This window comes from Limanda limanda, chromosome 15, assembly GCF_963576545.1.
Source record: "Limanda limanda chromosome 15, fLimLim1.1, whole genome shotgun sequence".
Classification (NCBI taxonomy): domain Eukaryota; kingdom Metazoa; phylum Chordata; class Actinopteri; order Pleuronectiformes; family Pleuronectidae; genus Limanda; species Limanda limanda.
This window is the reverse complement of record NC_083650.1, coordinates 18,727,942-18,733,941: the sequence shown is the minus strand read 5'-3', so window position 1 is coordinate 18,733,941 and position 6,000 is coordinate 18,727,942.

The following is a 6,000-nucleotide window of genomic DNA, read 5'->3' as shown; positions in this document are numbered from 1 at the left end:
AATAAATAATTGATAACCAGTAAACAATTACCGGGCAGTGGTCGCAGTGTTACTTTCTGCAATATTGTCCAGGGTACATTTAATTGTGTATCACAGTCAGTTCTAACGCACAGGATTTGTAAATTGTAAATAAAAAGTTGGGACACATAGGAATTCATCAACATTCTAGGCTTCATTTACTCAATTCATTTAGTCAATATGTTCCTTCATCCCGATAAGAGACTAAATATATATGTGATCTAAGCTTGTTTATTTATTTACTTGTTCTTTTATTCACTCACTAAGAGACTAACTGACAGTTTGTAATTTAATACATTTCAATTAAACTGGAAAAATTATGTATTTTTTTCCAACATTTGCTCAAATTTAAGTAAAATGAATATATCCAGTAAACTAGATAAATGTAGCTTAGAGAGGAGTCTAGCCCTACAAGCCTAATAGTTAAAAGCTTAAATTAATGGTTAGTTGAAAGAATGGATAAATAGCTAAATACAGTCCAACCAAGAAAACTTAGCAATAATTAGTGGATAAATGGTTAACATTTTTGCGAAAAGTATTGAATACAAAGTTAAATCAGCTAATCCGAATGGATATACAGTTGAAACACTTTGCTAAAATTAATGGATAAATATTAGAAAAGACAGCTTAAAGAAATGGACAGACACTAAAAAATACTTGGCTAGAATGGTGTGTAAATAATTAAACAGTCCAGCTTCACTCTCAGTATCACTCCAAGTTAAGAAAAGAAAAACTTCACCAAACTGATTTAAAAATTAAATTCATTGTTGCCTCACCTAACGTCTACTTTAAAATCATGAGGGATGGTGTCAATGAAGGAATATTTTACTTTACGTCAGACATAAAAGGTTGGAAGAACTGTTTTAGATCATTTCTACTTTGAAGGATATTTCTGGCTCTATCACAAGTTGACTAATGGTGAGCGTACACGGCACATTTTGATCCGTGTGCAATAACACACCTCTGATTTTCAATTACGAATAAGACGTTGCATTAGGCGCAGAAACACTGAGGGTAATGGACTTTCTCTGTTGCTCACAAAGATGGACTTGTCCCTGGAGACCATGGTTTCCATTATTAAACCTCCAGCGCGTCGCCCACCTAGGTTGTTTCCATTACCTCTGCCCAAAGTGAAATTACCTGCATTTGAAACTCAAACATAGTAAAGAAGCAAGAGAGTGGTCAACCACAGCCTGAGCCTCCATTTCTGTCAGCTCGGGCTTTTCAGGTTCTTTGAGAATGCAAAACAGCATCTAGGCCTGACATCCCTCCTGTTTTCATATACAAAATATCCCAGGGTAATGTGCAGCAGCATGTGTGCAGGTACCTAATACATTCACTGGGCACTCTCACAGTATGGATCAGGAACTGGATGATGAATTACCATACTAGGGCCATAGGTAATACACAACAACAAAAAAGAAGGAGGGAACACCCCAGGATGAGTGTTTTGTGCCGCATTGTGCCGCAAAATCTTAGTATTCCTCAGGGGTGAGACTAAAGCGGCTTCTCCTATGATAACCCAACAATTCACAATACCATCTCCAGTCTGACAGCAACTTATGCAGATGTGCGCGGCTCAGCAGTGCTCCACTGAATTGGACGCCCCCTTAAAATGTGTTCAGCAAGCAGGTCACATTGTGGCGGATGAAGCGCTGAAACATTGTCCTTCCAAGATGCTCGGAGCCTTATCACTCACTTACCTGCCCTGTAACAGTGTGTGATGGATAGGGCCAGATTGAACCTGCAGTCGCCTAAACCCAGCCCATCTCATTCAGAGAGAAAATAGGGGATTTGCTTTCCCCCGGGGCTAGATCAATTTTTAAACACAAAAGCAGAGCCAAGTTAGTTGTTTGGGGTCCTATTTCCCGGCCCAGTCGAAGTTAATTGAAGAGTATCAGTCCCTACAGGTTTGATGTGCTCTACAGATATATGTAGGGGAAGACAACGTCACCCTCATCTGGAGGCAAGACAAGGCAGAGAGGTGAAATTGAAAATGTGAAAGTCTGGGTAGCAGCAGAGGAGGAGTGCTGCTGCAGATATAATACCAAATCTATAAAGGACAATTTCAGGCCCCAGACTCTGGAGACTCAGGCGCTCAATCATGAAGTGATTCACTCAGATTGATCAAGGAGCGTCGTAATCACATGGGAATGTTACATGTGGATGACTCGCAGAACTGTCAAGAGATTCAAAGCTGGATTTAATGGATTCGAGGTGATGTGCTTAGAAATCCTTATGGAAGGTGCAAATGGAAACCTCAAAGCATTTTACCAGCATTTAGCAGCTGTCCGGTGGAATTAATGTTTAGAACAGTGGAATTTGGACGAATAAAGACACCATCAGAGGAAGAGAGAGATGGAATTTCCTTTTTATTCTCACAGCAGAAATTCAAAGGACCCGGTTTTATGAAAAAAAGGGGTAATCGGAAATCTACTAATGAACCGCGCTGTTGATAACGGGCCCATATTAAGAAGAAAGTCTAAATGCACTTATAGATAACAAGGCTTTTATTTCAAGTGATTCTCTGTAAAAGCTGAGTGCTCCCTCAGAAATTGAAATAAATGCTGCAAATGTGACATTAAATATTCATAACCTTCAGCTGTCATACAGTTCCTTCCTGTAGAGATATATACAGGCAGTATTGAAAGTATGAATACGCAACAAAAAACTTCAATCCTAAATAATTATTAATAAATATATCATGGGTGAGTGAAATCTATGTGCAGCTCAATATCCCTGTCTGGTATAGATGCCGGGAGATAAACTGCTCTGTGAACCTCTGCTTATTTCCCTGTAATATGGGCTCATAGAACATTTTCATCTCTGTCACACCATTGTCTCTCGGAGCTTTTAATGCGTTCCATTAGACTGCAGACACCAGGACCATTGACATACACACCTTTGTGTGGGAAATCATAAACCTGCTCTTTGAAAACTTTGGATTGAAGTTGGCCTTGAAGCGGTTTGATCTAAAGTTGTGATCAAATTACATTTTACTTATTCTGAACTCTAAAGTTGCACAAACTGCAAAAACGTTCATATTTACTGCACTTGAAATGTGGAAAAAACATGGGTGCTACAAACAACATGTGTTGTGTTTATGTGTTTATATCATTTTCCAATATTTGCAGGATAAGTAAGGGCAAAGAAAAAGGATCAAGTGAGAGAATAAATACTTTAGATGCACGTTAAAAAAAAGAAACGGATTAGTTATAGGTGTTGGGTGCTGGTGAGAGAAAAACACAACATTTGACAAATTCACACTACTTTACTTTGTAATTGTAAGCACTAGCAGCCCGCCAACTCCTGTACCAGCATTTTTTCCAGAATATTTAGTTGTTTCATCTAAATTGTACGAATAATTCTTTACCCTAGAATGGCAGGTCCTCTCTACGAAGAGTGATCCGGCTGGACAAAATAAACATCCTTTGAGTTTTTGTGATAACTGATGATTATAACAGGATCTCTCTCATGTTTAGAAGGGGAGGGTGAAGTGAGGGGCGTTCAGCTGCAACATGCTACTTCACCACTAGATGTCACAAAATTCGACACGCTGAACCTTTAAGTTAGAGTTCTGGTAAGCTTACAGAGTCGAGAACAAATTTTTGAAATTGTTCCGACACCACATGAACATCTCAACGTGTTTGTGAAACTGCTGCATCTTATATCTTGATGCAATATGACACAATAATTTAATAAAACAAAACGAAGGGACTTCTCATTTCGAGAGACTCAATAAGGCTTTAAAGCACTTAATCCACCAGCATCTGGAGGATTTTGTAAATTTTCAGCTCAGCCTAACCTCCAAGCACGGGTTTTAAATTAATAAGTTAATAAGTTAAGTTAATTTAAATAAACAATTTGCCGTGAATCTTATCACGGATTTCAAAAAATAAAAAAATGTGAGAATGCAGCAGCCATGAGAAAAAAAACAAGTTAACATATTATTAAGCACTTACAGGGCGATGCAAAACATGTATAATAGCTAACATTAGCTAAGTGGTTCTCTTTACTTTAACCATTGGTTGTTCAGTAACAGAGTGAGGTACAAGTTGGAGAACTAGGCTTTAACTATAGACTGCAAGGGCACAGGACTCCTCCTTGTAAGTTCATGTCCCTTAAATGAAATAGTTTTGCTTAGATTATGAGATTGATCACTGAGCACAAAGTAAAAAGATAATCTTTCATTACTCTACACCCGTTGCTATAGAGTCTCTTAGACAAAGCTTATTATCATGGCAATGGCACGTAATAGCATGCTAAAGTTATAGAAAAATAGAGTTATAGGAAAATAGAACTGATGAGTTAATAAGATAGTAAATGTGTTGAAGCGTTTATTGAAGAGGATTTGATTTACTTTGTAGAATAACATTAGATTCCATCTGTTATTTCGGTTACAGTTTATTTTACTATCCTTCAGCAAGAGCCAATATGGCAGACTGGTTTTATTCCTTAATATTCGTGAGTTAATAAAAGCCCTATAGTGAAACTGCACACTCAGGAAACCTCAACTTTCTTGACCAGGGGTTTTATGATGCTTTTACTTGAAATGACAAAGCAATAAACACGCAATATAAACAGATCTCATCTCAACGTGCAGCAGTGCACATTGGCCAGAACAGGGCATAGGCCTAATTATACAGTTGCAGCATTTGGGTAGAGCAAGCCGAAGTCTCATGGGTTTCTCCAACAGATGGATCCTGTTAATGGCACGTCTTTGAAGGGGTTCGAATGCTTATTACTGCTGGGAGTTTTATGTCAGAGTACAAGACCCAGTGGTGCCTCTGATGAGAAGACTTTATGTGAAGTCTCAATCACGGCTTTCCTCTTTTCAATCAAACACAGAGCTGATTTTAAATAACTGCTGGAATATGAATTGATCTAAAGCCATTCGTAAATGTTAATGACCTGGACAGAACGGAAGAAAGTGACAAGACTCTGATCTGGGGTCGGAGTCGTTACTTCACTGGCTGAGACCGCAGCAGGTAAGCTGTCAGAGGAATCAGACATAGCTTGTTAAATAGAAAGAACACAGTGATGACACAGTAGTAATGTTTTAAAATAGAAAAACTGAAGGGGCAGAGCAAACTGAGCTCTTCATATTATGAGTGAGGATTGGTGGGAAAGGAGAGAAAAAGAAAAATCCCTCGATCATTTGCCACTTATATGTGTGAGCACAAGTCCCGTTTTCCTCGAATGAATGAGTCTGGTCTGAGAGCACCGACAGAGTCACTGAAACAGGGGAGTTACGGCTGACCAGAAAGCCTTAATAGATGTGTGCCAGTGCTCCCCCGCTGCTCCATGAGAAGCCTGCCATGATGCATGTACATGCATTTAGGCTTATTTACCTCAATCCTGCCAACAGTCTGACAGGCACGTCTCGCTGCTGGAGATGCACTGTCGTTGTCTGGCAACCCCTCGATCAAAGTGTTCTGCGGCGTGGCCGGCACATCGCAAAGGGTGACGCAGAGCACCACACTGCTAATGCAAGAGATAACAGGAAAACGCAGAGACACAGCATCTGCCTCCAATTATCATAGCCTGCCCTTCAGTGTTCATTACCTGGCCTTAAATAATTTAATCATCATTTTGATCTGCTGGTCTGTGGGGCCCTATGGCTCTGCTAGATACATGAATGCATTACTCCTCATCCTCAAATTGATGATGAAGGCAAGACAAAATATGCCACGAGCCACAAGACCTTTCTATTTCTGAATTTTTGGAAACAAATTGGGATCAGTGACATTGAAACGTCCAGTCCGGCTTTATTAATGGAGCTGAAAACTTCCCACCTCTCGGGTGTAAACTGTGATGATTGCAACAGGTGGAAATGAAACCACAGTTTTAACTAAATAACTTAATATGCTTTGGTTGAGTTATTAAATATTTACCTGCAGCTCTCCCACAAAACAGATCTCATCCTAGAGCATCAAATGGGAAAATTAGAGTGGATTTGTTCATGTTTGTCCCATTCAAAGG